This window comes from Coenobita brevimanus, chromosome 93 (assembly GCF_032717465.1).
Source record: "Coenobita brevimanus isolate Jiangsu-jjx chromosome 93, ASM3271746v2, whole genome shotgun sequence".
Lineage (NCBI taxonomy): Eukaryota > Metazoa > Arthropoda > Malacostraca > Decapoda > Coenobitidae > Coenobita > Coenobita brevimanus.
Window position 1 is genome coordinate 13,641,786 of NC_137046.1, and position 19,934 is coordinate 13,661,719.

General features: G+C 41.2%; 1 protein-coding gene and 1 pseudogene across 1 annotated transcript in view; one reads left to right on the plus strand and one right to left on the minus strand.

The window, feature by feature from the left end:
* The window catches only part of LOC145412364 (putative glutamate receptor), a 123,263-nt gene that overhangs the window by 78,006 nt on the left and 25,323 nt on the right, over positions 1-19,934 (minus strand). The gene's annotated exons all lie outside the window — the stretch shown is intronic.
* LOC145412662 (5S ribosomal RNA) lies at positions 9,651-9,752 on the plus strand (annotated as a pseudogene).

Below are 19,934 nucleotides of genomic sequence, written 5' to 3' on the forward strand. Positions count from 1 at the left end.
AGTGATAACAATTGGACCAGGAAGCAGAAAATGTTTTAGGAAGGTGTGGAAGGAAACGACAGTAATGGCAAGTTTTTTATTAGAAATGTTTGCAGAAACCCCAGTGGCTTTGGCTAACACTTATTTGAGCACAAATTAATTTGTAGACATCATGGCAGAGAATGGAAGGTGAAAATGATGTTCAGTGAGCTCCATTTTTTTTCATTCACTAAGCTCGTATATTGCCACTGATATTTACACAGTCGTCGTTAAAATCAAATACCCTACTTATCTAATCTCTCTTTGTCTTCTGCCCTCTCCACCTCCTTTTCACTCTTCTCTTCCACCTGTCTCCATCACTCCTATTTCCTGGCATCATCCCTCCTTCATCACTACTGCTTCCTCGCATTAACCATCCTCCATCACTCCTACTTCCTCGCATTACACCTACTCTATCACTTCTACTTTCTCACATTACCGCTCCTCCATCACACCTACTTCACTGCATTATCCCTACTCCGACACTCGTAATTCCTCGCAGTACCCCCATCCTCACCTCGCATCCCCATCCATCACCTATCTTCTACCACAACCCTTCGAGATTCATTTATTCCTCCTAATTGGTTTTACCTTCTTCTGAGTTGTTATTCTTGACGTTAAGACAATAACTGTCATAAAAAGACTTAAAGAAAATCATTGTGGTGATGTAGTATTCATACTTTATAGTACACACACACACACACACACACACACACACACACACACACACACACACACACACACACACACACACATTTAACCCATGGACGCCTGGCCGCGCCTCACCTCAGTACGGAAAATAATAAAAATATAACTTTGTTTCTAACCATATTATCTCAGAAACTTTACCAGTCAGGGAAATGAATTAAAGAACATATTACTCAGTACTTTTCTTCTTGCAAAGGAAAGTGTCTCCAGGTCACTAGGCTGCTGCGTTGATGAGTAATGACGTGAGGAACAAGGCTAACTTTCGCCACAAAAAAAAAAAAAAAGTGTGTTTGTGCATCTGCCCACGGCCCTGACTAATGCTTTGCTCTCGACGTGCTAAAGTCTCCATTACTAGATAAACTAAACACAGTGGTGTCGAAGGCACATCCTATGGCGCCATCACTGAGTCCTTTCCTAGTATCTTTGGAAAGAGGCTTGGCAGAGGTGGATGAGGCAAAAGTATATGTAAGGAGGGAACGAAATTAGGCGAGAAAGGTTAAGAAAAGACCATCCTACACCTGGAAAGGTCACAGAGACGACTGAGGTATGGTTAGGCAGGCTGGTGGGAGTCCCTCCAGAGCTTTTGGTGACGAGATAACGTGGCGACCATTTCAAACTGTGCCGGGAAAACTAGTGCGGTTCCTACCAACACCTGGCACCGTCGCAACACCAATTTTTTTACAGTTCCAACCGACACCCGGAGGTTAGGGGTTAAACATATGGAAAATTCCTTATCTCCAACCTTGACATCCCACTGAGAGGGGGGTCACCTTGACGTGGTGCGGGCCTTGAAGCATGGCTGGCAGTGCCACCTACTGTGGAGGCGTGCCTACCTTTTTAGGGTTTGGCTTTTGTTGGCCTTGTGAACCAAGCAACCCCTCTATAACACTGGTGGAGGAGGTCCGCTAATGATATTGGTTGTCCCCACCCATCTTCCATCTTGGGTGGTGTTTTTGTCTCCCCACATGTTATCCATGTGTGGCATCCTGTAATGCTGAGAGATGGGAGTCCTGGAGGTTGAGCAATACTGCATGATGTGCCCTACATCTAGCAACACACTACTTTGATCCCCGATTCTGGCTAGATGGGAGGCCTGGTTGTCCCCAACCAGGTCAACTGGCTGGTCACTTGCTTGCTAGGATCAAGTCGGCAATGGGGGGCTTGGTGGCTCCTAACATCATGGAGTCACCCTTGTCTGGGTGCCCCTGCGGTTACCTGTGAATACTCCCATATTACCTGTGGAGTTAGTTGCCAGCAGTGTCATCCCAGGCATATGACCTCCCTTTGTTGGATTCTGTGGAGGGTGGAGGGGTGGGGAAGCGAAGGTGAATTTTGCTGCACATGGCAACGAAAAATACGAATGATACTCCATTTGTCCCTGGACATTCTACGCTCTTCATTCCTTATTGCCACTCTGGAGCGTTTCCAGGCCCCTGGAGACTATCCTCCTCCGCCTCAGCATTCAGCTGGGAACAGAAGGAGATCTTGTTGGGTTGGTTCAGCTCTGAGGTACAGCCCAGGAGGCATGGTGCCAGAGACATATTCAGAATATCTAGTGCTGAAATCCTCTGCTGGTGGTTCAGTGCTGGGCATTCATCTTATTTATTTACACCGTGCCTTTGTATCAGCCTGTGGGAGAGAACTAAAGATATTGTCTCGGGGATGGATGCAACCTTATTGAGGCATTTTCCCCATAAGAGAGCTCCTGATTAGTGGCTCTGACTTGTTTCTGGTGCCGATGTTACCTGTATTCCACATGCTACAATTAACCGATGTGTACCCCCTCCACAATATGTTACAGATGTGAGGGTATCATTTTTTCCCATGACCTCTAGTTTTCAGAGGCATGGTTTTTGGAGGAACTGCGATCTTCTGGTGTGGTGACTGTTCAGCATCTGCAGAAGAAAATAGATGGTATCTCGACCCCGACTCTGATCTTGATCCTGACATCTGACAAGTTAACACTGCCTGCATCTGTGAAACTGGCTTCACTATCACTTCTGGTGAAGCCATATGTGCCAACCCAAAAGGGATGTTTCCACAGTCAAGGGTATGGACATGTTAGCCGATTTTGTGGCAGTGCACAGGCTGGCCTTCCTGGTGTCTGTGTCTCCAGTGGTGAACCAAGTCATACAAGGAATTGTCAAAGATCCCTTAAATGTTATCACTTTGGGGGTCCTCATGCTGTATCTTTAGAAACTGTCTTCAAAACTGCCTAGAGAAAGAGTTTTTTTTTTTTTCCATTTGTACAAGTGAGAAGGTTTCATTTCCTGAAGCAAAGAAGAGAGTGCAGATATGCTTCTCCAAGCTGCTATCCTTTCTGGAGTGCATGTGCACCACCCTGTGTCTCAGAAGCTGCTTCAACCCATTCCTTTGCCCACTGCTTCTTCTGGGGATTTGGTGGATGCTGTACACAGGGTCAGTAGTGCATGTGAAACTGGTGTTCTCCCACCGTTGTTCCTATTACTTCTGCCCCCACTTCGATGGCTGAGGATTTGCTCACTTCTGTGGTGGCAGTGGATGTCCATGTTGTGTTTCCTTGTCCTGCCTGGTCCAGCATGCCTGAAGTTCTATCTGTACCTGCAAACGGCCACCGTGGTTCTTTAGTCTTCTGAGCCTGAAGACCACCACCCTAAGGTCTCTGTTGTGGAACCTTGTGTCGACCTACATACTGTTCTCTCTGCCGTGAAGGCTGTGGGGTCTAGCCAGGTGGAGGCTGAAGCTGATGGTTCGCCTGTAGTCCGATCCCCACCTGGGGATGGTGTAGCACAGACTGTTGGTGCTTCAGTCCTGCCACATACTGTACCGTATCGTCCTCACAGGGTTCTGGTCCTGTGGACTCAACTTCTACTTCTGGGGATTCTGGTGGTGAACTGGTGATTCTGGTACTCAGAGCAGCCTCCAAGCCACTGAAGCAAACTATTGTTCCAACTCAGGGGAGGAATGCTATACAACTTCCTTCTTCCTCATCCTCACATATGCCTTTGGATGGTTGGCACAGGGTGCAGGTTTCTGGTGCTGGGCAGGCTCTTCCTAATGGCCTTCCTAAGCATCATTCCAAACCCACTTGCTTGTCAGGAGTTGTACAGTCCTGCACCTTAACATGATCCACCTTCCACTATGGGTTCTATCATTCAGTGGAATTGTCAGGATTTACATGCCGGCTATGAGGAACTGTGTCATTTTGGTGCACAATTTTCTCCTATATGCATCTGTAACCAGGAGACCATGGCTAGTGATACTGTTCCATGGAGGTGCTGCTATCCTCCTTGGCCAGGATATTTCATTCATTCATCTGGACATCTTCACTCCCATGCAGGCTGTTGCTGTCCAGCTGTTTTTATGCCATTGGTACACAGTTTACAGTCTTTATCTTCCTCCTAGTGCTATAGTCAAAAGGGCTGATCGGGAGGATCTAGTTCATGCCTTCCTTCTCCCTTTCTGTTACTCGGAGATATGAATGGTCATCGTCCACTGTGGGGTGACTATGAGACCAACCTTCTGAGTGTTATCCTGGCTTTCTTACGAGAAGAGGAGGAGTTGGCTATTTTAAACTCCAATGAAATGACTTATTTCCATAGCCAGACTGGAACTTTTACCGCTATTGATTTGTTCTTGTGCTCAGCTGATGCGGTTTTAGATATCAAGTGGGACATATTGCCAGACCTGCATGGCAGCTATCATTTCCCAGTACTTTTAATTGCTGCTGAGGGTGGACCTCAGCCTTGTCTTCATTGCTGGGATCTGGATGAGGCTGACTGGCCACTTTTCATGGAATTAAGTTCTATTGCCCTTTCTGTCAATGAGTTTGACTGTCTTACTTAGGAGGCAGTGTCTTATTTCACTGATATCTTGTAGTCAGTGGCCCTGTCATCTATTCCAAGAACGAGGGGTCAGTTTCCTAAACGTCCTGTTCCCTGATGGAACTCTGAGTGCACTTACGCGGTAAGAGTCAAACGAGTTGCCTTCTCTCAACTTCGTTGCCACTATGGGGATCCTCAGTGTTTGGTGGCGTATCGGAGGGTGCAAGCTCTTATGAGGCGGGTTTTAAAGGAGGCCAGGCATTCATTCTGGAAGGGTTATGTTTCCTTCATCTGTTTGAGGACTTCCTTCATTCAGATGTGGAACTATCTATCTATCTATCTATAGCCCGACGCCCTAATCCCGCAAAGGGTGGCCGCAGACAAAACGCCTCCAAGTCGCTCTGTCACCCACCATTTGACTACCCTCCCCCCAACTCACCCCCCCTCCCTCATATACCTCTCAACTCCATCCCTCCACCTCATCCTCGGTCTACCTCTCCCTTTCCCTCCCTCCACCTCACCTACATACACCCTCTTAGTCAGTCTTTCATTCTCCATTCTCTTCACATGTCCAAACCACCTCAGTGTATTTCTCCTAATCTTCTCAACCACATCCACATCCACCCCACAGCGTTCCTTCACTTCTTCATTCGTCAACCTGTCCCTCCACGTCACTCCACATGCTCCTCTCAAGTAACTCATTTCCACTGCTCTCACTCTTGACTTGTTCCCCTCTTGCAAGGTCCATGCCTCGCTTCCATATGTCAGGGTAGGGATCACAACACTATCATGCAGTGACTTCTTAACTTCCATACTCATCTCCCTATTTCTCATCACTGCTTTCAGTGTACCAACAACCTTCCTTCCCTGCTCTACCCTTTCACGCACTTCATCCCCCAAAGTTCCATCCTTACTCATCACGCTACCCAAGTACTTGAATGCACTCACATTCACCATATCCTCACCATCCAACCTCACTGCACACACTGTGACTTCATTCCTCTCAAACACCATAACTTTACTTTTGTTTACATTAACTTTCAGATTCCTCCTCCTACACACTGTCCCAAATTCATTCACCAAACCTTGCAACTCCCATTTATCTTCACTCAACAGTATTGTATCATCAGCAAACAGCAACACCGGAAGCTTCCAAATCTCACCCTCATTCATTAGAGCCACCCCCACATCCACTGCCCTACCCTGCACCTCCTTTACAACCTCATCCATGTATATATTAAACAGCCATGGAGACATCACACAACCCTGTTTCAGTCCCACACTGAGATCAAAGAACTCACTCAGCTCACCATCCACCCGCACCGTAACCCCAGCTCCTTCGTACATACTCTTCACAACACTCAACAATTTCCCCTCCACTCCATATATTCTTAATACCTTCAACATACCTTGCCTATCTATTCTGTCATAAGCTTTCTCCAAGTCCATGAAGGCAGCATACACTTTCCTTCCCTTCTCTAGATACTTCTCCACTAAACATCTTAGAACAAATATCTGATCTACACACCCTTTTCCCTTCCTAAATCCCCCTTGTTCTTCTCCAACTAGCTCCTCTGTCATATGCCCAACCCTATCAATGAGTATTCTACCATATATTTTACTAGTCACACTAAGTAGGCAAATACCCCTATGGTTACCACATACTTCTCTCTCTCCTTTTCCTTTGTATAAAGGAACAATTATACCTGATTTCCAGTCCTCTGGAACCCTTCCCTCTTCCCAAGTCAATCTACACAACTTCCATGTCCACTCCACAACAATCTCACCCCCATACCTAAGCATTTCACCCCACACACTCCATCAATTCCTGGGGCCTTTCCCAACTTAATATTCTTCATCGCTTCCACTACTTCCGCCCTACTGATCTCTTCCTCCTTCCTCTCATCTCTTCTTCTCCCAGCCATTCCCCAACCACTTATACTCGCACTGCTCTCACTCTCCACATTCAACAAATCCTCAAAGTGCTCCTTCCATCTCCTCAGTTTCTCTCTCTTCTCCACCAACAATCTATTATTCCTATCTTTCACTTCCCTACTATTTCCCCTTCCACATTGCCTTACTTTCTTTACCTCCTTCCAAAACAATTTCTTACTCTCCCTCCATTTCACACTCAGATTCCTCCCAAACTCCTCATCCACTTTCTTTTTACTCTCCTTCACCAGTCTCTTAACCTCCCTTCTCCTGCTCACATATACCTATCTCTTCTCTCTCTCATCTTCTCCTCTACCTCTACTCGCTAACCATTCACTATATGCCTTCTTCTTTTGTTCCACAGCTCGTTTCACCTCGTCATTCCACCATGCTGTCCCTTGCACACCCTTGCATCTCCTCCTCACTCCACAAACTGCCTCACACGCTGTGCCTATCTCTTCCGTAAATATCTTACATACGTCTTCCACCCCTTCCATCTGCTCTAGCTCATACCTTCCCAGTCTTTCTTCCACTATGCTCTTATACTCTGTCATTTTCTCACTATCTTGCAATTTCTCCACTCTTCTCACAGGAGTTGCTTCCTCCTGTCTTCCCCTTCGTCTCCTCAACCATTTTCTTTGCAGCTCTACCGTGGCCATCACTAAGTGATGGTCCGAGACTCCATTCCCCCACCCTCTCCACACTCTTGCAGCCAACACTTGTCTCTTCATTCGCTCATCCACACACACGTAGTCTATCATTGCCTTTCGTTCAACAAGTTCACCATCCATCCTCCTCATTACTCTCCATATATACCGGTGGATCATCTTATGCCGAAAGTAGGTGTTGGCTATTGCCAACCCCTTACAAGCACAGATGTCCACCAAAGCACTTCCATTCCCATCTATGTCAGCTGGCACACCCCACTCCAGCCACTCCATCCACTCGTACATTCCCAACTTTGAAACTGGGTAAGGAAAATTTCTGAAAAATTTGGTATTCCCTCTCCTGTTTCATCTGCAGCAGCTGAAACTGTGGCTGGTCCTTTCACTGTTGCATAGTTACTTGTTGATCATTTTCCCAGTGTCACAGAAGGATTAATACAGATACACCTTCGGCTTGCCATCACCGGCGCCTAGAGTCTCGTGGTATCAGTTTTGCCTCCTCTGGGAGTCTTATAATGTCCCTTTTTCTTTTTCTGAACCCCATGCAGCTCTGTCACAGTGCCATGATTACTCTCCAGGCTATGATGATGTTCCTTATGCCTTTTTATGTCACCTGTCTAATAAGGCCATTCCGTTTTTGCTGATATTCTTTTGTTAGGTCTGGTGTGCTGGTGAGTTCCCGGTTTGTTGGGGGTGTTGCTGTACTTATCCCCATCCTTAAGCCAGGTAAAGACCACCTAGAGGCAATGAATTTACGGCCCATTTCTCTGACTCCTTATAATGTGTAAGATCTTTGAAATGATGTCAATGTTAGGCTTGTGTGTTTTTTGGAGAGAGGTGACTTCTTATCATCCCCTGTGCGGTATGGTTTTCGTAAAATGCGATCTACCTCTGATGGCCTACTGTCCTTAGAATCTTCTGTCTGTGAGGCTTTCTCCTCTAACCAGCACCAGGTCTTCGATCTGGAGAAGGCATATAACACTGCTTTTTTGTTTTTTATGTGTCTGACTCTGGGCACAGGCTTCGCAGCCTGCTATCAAGGCCCAGCAGTCCTTCTACATACCATACGCCTTTACATGTCACCACTTGGGCACGAACACCCACCGTCCATATTCAATACATGCTAGGGCTGTCTCATGCAGGACTCTCTTCATGAGTTTGGTCTTCGTTGGCGCTTGCCAATTTTTATTCAGCAGTTTTAATCTAATAATTTTCAACCCGTAAGCTTCGAAACACCCATATCTGGACATTCCTGAGTGCGTGCGATACACCCACATCTGGCCCGGACCTACTTCCCAAAGTGGGACAGATTGTAGGTCATAGCGACACCAGTCAACCACTTCTCACCGTCTCCCTGGTCAGTCACCTGCCAGTCATGATGGAGGGTGGATGTGGCGAGCAGTCACGGGAGTGTTCTACCTCCAACCATATTGTTGCAATACATGCTATTTTCTATGTTATATTTTTATGGCTAGGAGAGTCTAAGTGTATAAGAAATAAATAAATAACTAAGATTATATATATATATATATATATATATATATATATATATATATATATATATATATATATATAAAACATTTCAGGTTCTTCAAACTCGTGTAATTTTCCTGAGGAAAATGAACTCGTTTCATTTTCCTCAGGTAAATGACACGAGTTTGTAATTTAAAAATCAATCATAAAACAAAACGATAAAAAACCCTCGATGCACTTCCATAGCCAACCACCTCTCTTTGTCATCATTCAGTCGTTTACCACTGAGCTACCACGGCCCTTGGAAATGAAAGACATTCAAACCATAGTTTCCCATATGCCTTTCAGTGAAAAAAAGAGTATACTGAGACTCTTCAACCATTTCGCGATATACAGCTAGCTATTATCCCATGTACAGATATGTGTCTATATGATTGACCATAATCCTGTAACCATATCCATGCTTATTACATTCAGTACTGTACAGTTTCAAATGAATCTGAGGAAGGCAGGATAATTTACCTGAACCTTGACCCCGCTTTATTGAAACCACCCTTATATAAGCCACCACATAATTGTAATACTGTCAGCATTTTAGCCAGCTGTTATCCCATCCATATGTATGTGTGCCTTTATGACTTAAACATAACTCTTTCATCCATATCCATGCCTTCCATACTATACAATGTCAAAGGAATGCAGGAAATCTGAAACTTAACCCCGCTAAAGTGACGACCCCGATACATCACTCACAATATTTGAACATTAGGCATCCTCGACCTCATCCGACAACAGATTTTTAGTCATCTACCTTAATCACATTTCATGAGTATGGAAATAGATTTATTACACAAAGGAATTAGGTGCAATTCACACTTGATTTCCGGCAGCCCCGTCTTCGTCCCTTTATCCCTTACCCTCATCTGCCCTGTGGTGACCTGAGCGAGCCCTGTCTTTGTGTCCTATCTCCCACCGGTGTTCTCTCTCTCTCTCTCTCTCTCTCTCTCTCTCTTCATCAGTACGCCCCTTTTTCCCCTTATGATTTGTTTCTCCATACCACGTTGAGTACACCGCTTCCCATCCGATCAGCGAAGTTAAGCAACGTTGGGTCTGGTTAGTACTTGGATGGGTGACCGCCTGGAAACACCAGATGCTGTTGGCATCCCTACGTGTCAAGTGGGGTTGGTGGAGGATTAGTGCCCCTCCCTGTAAAACAATTAACTCTAAGCCCTTGGCCACCCCATTTGGGATACATGGCGTCTGGCAATGAATGAATGAATTTGTTTCTATACCCATATCCACGTATTTTTCTTGTGTGTGTGTGTGTGTGTGTGTTTTCTTACCTAATTGTTCTTACCTAATTGTATCTTTACAGGAATGAGTCAAGCTTGTATTGTCCCGTGTCTTAGACTATATTTATCGTACATATCCTTAAATTTGTGAATTGTTTTGGCACACACTATTTCATTCGGCAGTGCATTCCATTGATCAATTGCTCTGTTTGGGAAACTGAATTTCCTTACGTCTTTATCACCTCTCTTCTTATGCAGTTTTTTGCAGTGTCCTCTTGCTGATGCTTCTCCATATGTTAAGTAATCATTTATGTCTATTTTCTCCTTTCCTGATATGCACTTATATAGCATTATCATGTCACCTCTTTTCCTTCTCTCCTGTAGTGTTGGTAGATTCAGTTTATTTAGTCTTTCTTCGTAGCTTACTGTAGATCCCATAAGCTTGGTATCCATCTTGTAGCGGCCCTTTGAACTTTTTCAATCTTGTCTATATGCTTTTTGAGATGAGGACTCCAGACTATTGATGCATATTCCAGGGTTGGTCTAATGAATGATGTTATTATCCTTCTTAGCCTGTCTTCATTTATGTATGTGAATGCTGTTCTCATATTTGCAAGCAGTGTATACATGTTCCGTACCTTCTCGCTGATGTGGTCAGCAGGAGATAGTCTGTTATTGATAATCACACCTAGGTCTTTCTCTCTTTCTGATGTGTATAGGGTTTTATTTCCTAACTTATAATCCCAATCAGGTCTTTTTCCACTTTTACCAAACTTGATTACATGACACTTGTCCACATTGAATTCCATTTCCCATGTACTACTCCATTCATGAAGTTTATTTAATTCTTCTTGTAGCTCCCTACAAGAGTCTGTGCTAGTAATTCTCCTTTGTATTTTTGCATCATCTGCAAACATATTCAGATAGCTCTCATTTCCAGTGTTACTGTTTATAACATTTATGTACACTAGAAACATGATTGGTGCCAGCACCGAACCCTGTGGTACTCCACTAGTCACTTCTTTCCATGATGAGTAGTTTCCTCTTAGTACTGTCCTCATTTCTCTTTTTATGAGAAAGTCTTGCATCCAACAAAACAGTTTTCCTCGAATTCCCCCTTGATGGTACAGCTTCCATAAAAGTCTTTGGTGTGGTACTGTGTCAAAAGCTTTCTTGAAATCTAAATAGATACTGTCCACCCATCCTTCCCTTTCCTGTATTGTGTTTGTTACTCTGTCATAGTAGCTCAACAGATTAGTAACACATGATTTTCCTTTTCTGAAACCAAACTGTCTTTCTGTTATCATACTGTGTTCTTCTAGATGATTTACCCAAGCTTTTCTTATAAGTTTTTCTAATACCTTGCTTACAACACTGGTCAGTGATACTGGTCGGTAGTTGAGAGGATTTTGTCTATTTCCTTTCTTGAATAAGGGGACTATATTTGTTTTTTCCAAATATCAGGTAGTTTCCCTTGACTCAAAGATTTCTTGAAAATTAAAAATAATGGTTTACTTAACTCCTTTCCACATTCTTGTAACACCCAACATGAAATTTCATCAGGAGCACTTGCTTTTCCTCTGTCTAATCTACTTAACTCCTCTTGTATTACTTTTTCTGCTATTTGTATATCTGGTAGTATGTGTGGACATGCGTGTTCCACATATTCCCTCTCAAAATTTTTTTCTTCTGTAAAAACTAATTGGAAATTCTTATTTAGTGCTTCACAAATATCTTTCTCTTGTGTATAAGTGATTCCCTCGTCCGTGATGGATTGTATTATATCTTTTACTTTGGTTTTGCTTCTGATATAGCTGTAAAACAGCTTTGGTTGATCACTACTTTTATTTATTATATCCTCCTCAAACTGTTTTTGGGCTTCCCTCCTTATTCCTGTATAGTCGTTTCTTGCCTGTTTGTAATTATTATACGCCCTTTCATTATTGTGTCTTCTGTATCTATTCCACAACAAATCTCTTCTTTCTTTTGATTTTTTACATTCTGTATTGAACCATTTCTGTATTTTCTTATCTGCTTCTTTGTGCTTTGGGTCCTATTTCATAAAATTCACAAAATTTTTTATATACAGCATTTAAATCTTGTCCTCTAAGCTCATTTTCCCAATCAACTTCTAAGAAATACTTCTTTAGGTCTTGATAATTTCCCTTTTTATAGTTTAGGCTCTTTTTGTAACTGTCATTGCTGTTAACTATGTCATATGCTATCCTGAACTTATAATTTAGTACTGCATGATCGCTTTTGCCGAGTGGAGGGTGATATATTAAACTGTCAATGTCATTTTCTTGCCTAGTAAATATTAGATCTAGCACTGAAGGTACATCAAGTCCTCTTTTTCTAGTGGTTTCCCTCACATGTTGCGTTAAGAAAAACTCTTGTACGAGATCCAGGAGCTTTTGGTCCCAACAGCTTTCTTGGCTATTTATATCTAGAGTATTCCAATTTATATTTGTATTGAAATCCCCAGTTAGCATAATTCTTTCCGATTTCTCTTCCATTTTATGTAGCAAGGATCTTATACTCTGAATTGTACTCTCTGCCAGGTCCTCATATTCGTCTCTTTCCTATGTGTTTGATCTGGGTGGCATATACAAATTGGCTACAATTACTCTACCTTCAGATGTGTCGATCTCTGCTGCAATCAGTTCTACTTGTGATGGTATATCTAGGTTTATTTCATTGACTTTTAGATTTTTATTAGTTAATATTATAATTTCTCCTCCTTTTTTTAAATTTCTGTCTATTCTCCATAGATTGTATTCCTCTAAGTTTAGTATGTCATTGGATATCCTTGGTGTTAATTTTGTCTCAGTTAGGCATATTATTTGTGGTTCATTTTCTCTGACATAATCATTCATCTCTAGTAATTTAGATACCATTCCATCCACATTTGAGTACATCAACTTTATCATCTTGTTTATATACTTGTCATGACATGGTTCTACTAACTTCCTCCTTTTTCTTCCATCCTGTTTGTGTACCACTTTCGTACCTGCAATCCTATTACTTTGTAAAAAAATTTCTTCTTGTCCTCTTCTGATCTTCCCTCATTTTTTGTTTTTGCTTCCTCCCTTTTCTCTTTCAGTAATTCCAGTTCCTCTTGTGTTAGACATCTTTTTATCCATACATTTTTGAACTCTTTTTCCATAAGATTCTTTGCATATTTTAGTATCTCTTCCACAGTGTTTACACTCTGGAAAGTCACCTTTAGAGGTCTTGTCTTGCTTTTCTCGTATTTCCCTAATCTTTTGTGTTCCTCTATGTCTTTACTACAGATTTCCTCTGATACTTCTTTCAGTAAGCTCATTACATTTGCCATCTCCTTTTTGTCTCTAGTGATTTTGTTTTAAATTTCTTCCTCTTCTATACCAGTGATTACTATTGATTTATTTATTTCTACTGAATCTCTGACTAACTTTGGATTGTTTTGGATTATTCTTTTCATTTCCTTTTTAATGTTTTTTTCCTCCACCCTTGTTTCTAAGTCTTTCTTTACTTTCACCATTTCAGCATACGTGATTTCTACATCATTTTTGTAGCTTTGCACAGCTTCATTCACCTGTGTTATCTTCTCCTCAATATCACTGCTCTGGTCCATAAGACTGCTTGCTTGTCTAATTGTCTCTGTGTCATTTTTTAACTCTTCCATAACACTCTCGTGATTAACTACTGTACTTCCCATTTCACTCACTTTCTTCCTAAGGGTATTCAATTCCACTGTTAGTTCACTGATGGTTGTGTCTTTCTTATTGGCCTCCCTTCCCAGTTTTTCTATCTCTTCCTTTTGCAAGCGCATTTGCTTCTTTATTTCATCAATTTCATTTTTGAAAGCCATTTCTAGTTTGTGTACACGTTCAACCAGTCTATTGTGAGTCTCCACTTCAACCAGTTCTTGGTAGAAATCATCATTTTGCTTTTTTACTTTTATCCCTTTTCTTTTCCAAATTTGTTTTACTGAAGTATGGATCCATTTTGTAATACTAAATGAACAGAGTGTGTACTTACAAAGTATGCACGCTTTCCCCGTCTTGCGGTAGTATAAACAAACCCAGCTGACTCAACGCATCGTGGTTCTTTGTTGTTTGAACCAGTCTTATTTAAACTTATTATTTCTTTTCCTTTCAATAATGAAAAATCATTTAGTCTAACCTGGTACAGAGCTTGACTCATTCAAAGATACTTATTTAGGTAATGCCTCTGGCCGTGTTGAGCTGGTATGGAGCGCCGGTACAGACGTCTACCTCCGACGATGCCGTGTGTGTGTGTGTGTGTGTGTGAGAGCACGGGCGTCTTGCATGGGGGGTGTGGTGTAGCCAGTGGGCTTTTTTCTTGTTTTTCACAGTACACATGAGGTTTTTCATCAGCACTCCCCCTTTTCCCCCAATGGTTTGTGTTTGCACCGACTTGCACACTTTAGAGGCTGGTCAGGACACACACACACACACACACACAGAAGACACCAAGGAGAGCAGACACGGGCCGACAGCACTCCATACCGAGCCAGCACGGCCAGTTGCATTACCTAAATTAGTATCTTTATATGAGTCAAGCTGTGTACCAGGTTAGACTAAATGTTTTTTTTATTATTTAAAAAAAAAATAAGAAGTTTAAACTAGACTTGATTAAACAGAAAAGAGAATCAAGTAGCGAAAGAATGCGCTCAATCAGCTGATTGTTTGTTTAGACTATAACTGACCCAGGGAATGTAAGTACTCTGTGCTTCTAGTATTGCAAAATGGCCACATACTTTAGTAAAGCACGTTTGGAAAAGAAAAGGGATAAAGGTAGAAAGCAAGATGATGATTTCTACCAAGAACTGGTTGAAATGGAGACTCACAATAAACTGGTAGAGCGTGTACACAGACTGGAGATGGCTTTCCAGAATGAGATTGATGAAATAAAGAAGCAGATGCACTTGCAAAAGGAAGAAATAGAAAAATTAGGAAGGGAGGTCAACAAGAAAGACACAACCATATGTGAACTAACAGTGGAACTGAGTACACTTAGGAGGAAAATGAGTGAAATGGCAAGTACAGTAGTCAACCACGAGAGTATTATGGAAGAGTTCAAAAATGATGCAGGGACAATTAGGCAAGTAAGCAGTCTGACAGACCAGAGCAGTAATACTGAGAAGATAACACAGGTGAATGAAGCTGTGCAAAGCTACAAAAATGATGTGGAAACCACGTATGCAGAAATGGTGAAAGTAAAGAAAGACTTAGAAACAAAGGTGGAAGAAAAAAAGCATTAAAATGGAAGTGAAAACAATAATCCAAAACAATCCAAAGTTAGTCAGAGATTCAGTAGATATCAACAAATCTATAGTAATCATTGGTATAGAAGAGGAAGAAGTAAAAAACAAGATCTCAAGAGACAAAAAGGAGATGGCAAATGTAATGAGCTTATTGAAAGAAGTATCAGAGGAAATCTGTAGTAAAGACATAGAGGAACACAAAAGGTTAGGGAAATACGAGAAAAGCAAGTCAAGACCTCTAAAGGTAACTTTCCAGAGTGTAAACACCGTGGAGGAGATACTAAAAAATGCAAAGAATCTTATGGAAAAAGAGGAGTTCAAAAATGTATGGATAAAAAGATGACTAACACAAGAGGAACTGGAATTACTGAAATAGAAGAGGGAGGAAGCAAAAACAAAAAATGAGGGAAGATCAGAAGAGGAGAAGAACACATTTTTCTACAAAGTAATAGGATTGCAGGTACGAAAGTGGTACATAAACTATCTATCTATCTATATACCTAGGCTGCTTCCCCCAAGGAAAGGGAGGTAGCCGAGACAGGACGACACACTCCCCATTTACTCATCCATTCAAACACATTCATTCGCATCTTAGCCCCAAAGGGGAGAACGGACAGGAGGGAATAAAAAGGAGGAAGGTAGTAGAACCATGTCAAGACAAGTATATAAACAAGATGATTAAGTTGATGTACTCAAATGTGGATGGAATGGTATCTAAATTATTAGAGATGAATGATTATGTCAGAGAAAATGAACCACATATAATATGCCTAACTGAAACAAAATTAACACCAAGGATATCAAATGACATACTAAACTTAGAGGAATATAATATATGAAGAAGAGATAGAAACAAAAAAAAAAGGAGGAGGAATTATAATATTAACTAAAACAAATCTAAAAGTCAATGAAATAAAACTAGATATACCCACACAAGTAGAACTGATTGCAGTAGAGATCAACACATCTGAAGGGAAAGTAATTGTAGCCAACTTGTACACGTCACCCAGATCAAACACATGGGAAAGAGACGAATATGAGGACCTGGCAGAGAGTACAATTCAGAGTTTAAGAGCAATACAACATAAAATGGAAGAGAAATCCGAAAGAATTATACTAACTGGAGATTTTAGCACAAATAGAAATTGGAATACTCTACTGTAGATATAATAAGCCAAGAAAGCTGTTGGAACCAAAAGCTCCTGGATCTCGTGCAAGAGTTTTTCCTAACGCAACGTGTGAGGGAAACCACCAGAAAAAAAGGGCTCGATGTACCTTCAGTGCTAGATCTCATATTTACTAGGCAAGAAAATGATATTGACAGTTTTAATATATCGCCCTCCACTCGGCATAAACGACCATGCAGTACTAAATTGCAACTTCAGGATAGCATATGACATGGTTAACAGCAATGACAGTTACAAAAAGAGCCATAACTATAAAAAGGGAAATTATCATGACCTAAAGAAGTTTTTCTCAGAAGTTGATTGGGAAAATGAGCTTACAGGACAAGATCTAAATGCTGTATATAAAAAAAATCTGTGAATTTTATGAAATAGGAGTCCAGAAGTACATCCCACAGCACAAAGAAGCAGACAAGAAAATACAGGAATGGTTCAATATAGAATGTAAAAAATCAAAAGAAAGAAGAGATTTGTTGTGGAATAGGTACAGAAGACACAATAGTGAAAGGGCATATAATAATTACAAACAGGCAAGAAACGATTATACAAGAATAAGGAGGGAAGCCCAAAAACAGTTTGAGGAGGATATCATAAATAAAAGTAGTGATCAACCAAAGCTATTTTACAGCTACATCAGAAGCAAAACCAAAGTAAAAGATATAATACAATCCATTACAGACGAGGGAATCACCTATACACAAGAGAAAGACATTTGTGAAGCACTAAATAAGAATTTCCAATCAGTTTTTACAGAAGAAAAAATTTTTGAGAGGGACTATATGGAACATGCATGCCCACACATACTACCAGATATACAAATATCAGAAAAGGTAATACAGGAGGAGTTAAGTAAATTAGAGAGGAAAAGCAAATGGGCCTGATGAAATTTCATGGGATGCTACGAGAATGTGCAAAGGAGTTAAGTAAACCATTATTTTTAATTTTCAAAAAATCCTTGAGTCAAGGTAAACAACCTGATATTTGGAAGAAAGCAAATACTGTCCCCTTATTCAAGAAAGGGAATAGACAAAATCCACTTGACTACCGACCAGTATCACTGACCAGTGTTGTAAGCAAGGTATTAGAAAAGCTTATAAGAAAAGCTTGGGTAAATCATCTAGAACACAATACGGTAACAGAAAGACAGTTTGGTTTCAGAAAAGGAAAATCATGTGTTACTAATCTGTTGAGCTACTATAACAGAGTAACAGACACAATACAGGAAAGAGAAGGATGGGTGGACAGTATCTATTTAGATTTCAAGAAAGCATTTGACACAGTACCACACCAAAGACTTTTATGGAAACTGTACCATCAAGGAGGAATTCGAGGAAAACTGTTTTGTTGAATGCAAGATTTTCTCATAAAAAGAGAAATGAGAACAGTACTAAGGGGAAATTACTCATCATGAAAAGAAGTGGCTAGTGGAGTACCAGAGGGCTCAGTGCTGGCACCAATCATGTTTTTAGTGTATATAAATGATATAGACAGTAACACTGGAAATGAAAGCTGTCTAAATATGTTTGCAGATGATGCAAAAATACAAAGGAAAATTACTAACACAGACTCTTGTAAAGAGCTACAAGAAGAATTAAATAAACTTCATGAATGTAGTAATACATGGCAAATGGAATTCAATGTGGACAAATGTCATGTAATCAAGATTGTTAAAAGTGGAAAAAGACCTGATTGGGATTATACGTCAGGAAATGAAACTCTACACACATCAGAAAGAGAGAAGGACCTAGGTGTGATTATCAATAACAGACTATCGCCGGCTGACCACATCAGTGATAAGGTAGGGAACATGTATACACTGCTTGCATATATGATAATAGCATTCACATACATAAATGAAGACATGCTGAGAAGGATAATAACATCATTCATCAGACCAACCCTAGAGTATGCATCAGTAGTCTGGAGTCCTCATCTCAAAAAATACATAGACAAGATTGGAAAAGTTCAAAGGGCCGCTACAAGATGGATACCAAGCTTATGGGATCTACAGTAAGCTACGAAGAAAGACTAAATAAACTGAATCTACCAACACTGCAGGAGAGAAGGAAAAGAGGTGACATGATAATGCTATATAAATGCATATCAGGGAAGAAGAAAATAGACATAAATGATTACTTAATATATGGAGAAGCATCAGCAAGAGGACACTGCAAAAAACTGCATAAAAAGAGAGGTGATAAAGACGTGAGGAAATTCAGTTTCCCAAACAGAGCAATTGATCAGTGGAATGCACTGCTGAATGAAATAGCGTGTGCCAAAACAATTCACAAATTTAAGGATATGTACGATAAATATGGTTTAAGACACAGAACAGTACGAGCTTGACTCATTCCTGTAAAGATACAATTAGGTAAGAACACACACACACACACACACACACACACACACACACACACACACACACACACACATGACAAATTCTTAGTGTCACTAGCTAACTTGTGAACATACCAGAATATTTTAGCGAGCTATTATCAGGTGTACAGTTATGCTGATGTGTTGGTGTGACTAGAATATCACCCTATCACTCATATCCATATCCACATATTGTTCTTATATTCCACTGTCCATATCAGCCACGTACTTTATCAGTCCACCCATTTCCCGATGTGGTTTACATTCGTATCGGCATATTCAGTTTATTTTAGGGTCCGCTCTGATGCTCCATTTTCCCTCACACTCGGTAAATGTAGAATGCTTTATGTCAACAACTTCTCTAACTTCTGTTCACAACTTTGCCATTACCACGATGTTTTAGAGAAAATAATGTTTACCAGAGGATACACAGATATATGCCGAGTACACTCATATATATTTCATGTTGTTTTTCGAAAGCTGAGTTTTGGCGAGATAGCCGTACAGGCAATGGGTCCCTTTCAACTAAATACTGCAGCCAACGGGTTAACGGGTCCAAGTGGGAGGAGTGCTTTCTAACACCCGTGCACATGAAGATGGGGTACCACAAGGGATTATCCTTAATCTCTTTGCTGTGGCCATCAATAATGTAATCTGTGTACTTCCTGATTGTGTATGTGGCTCACTGTACTGTATGTGGATGACCTTCCAATTTTTGTCATGGCATATAGGGTGTGTCTAATACAGAGGAAGTTGCAGGTGGTTTTTAATAGACACTCTGTGGGCAGAATCTCGTGGTTTCCGTTTTTGTTTGACAAAAGCTGTGGCTATGTATTTTTGTCGTCTTCAGAAGGTTCACTCGGACCCTGACTTGCATCTCTATGGTTGGAGAATATCCTGCTAGGGAGAAACTCGGTTTTTGGGTCTTCTATTTTATAGATGACAAACTTTGGTTCCTCATATTCATTTTGTTAAGGCAGCTTGTATTAAGCTTTGAGTCTTCTGAGGGTTTTGGTTCATACCTCCTAGGGTGCTGACTGTCAGACCCTCCTCCTCTCGCACAGGTCCTTTATCTTTCCTAAACCTGAATATGGGTGTGAGATCTACTCTGCAACACATGTCTGTCTCAGGTTGTTAGATTCAGTGCGTCATGCTGATGTACGTCTGGCAACTGGGACATTCAGATCTTCCCTAATTTCAAGTTTGTTGGT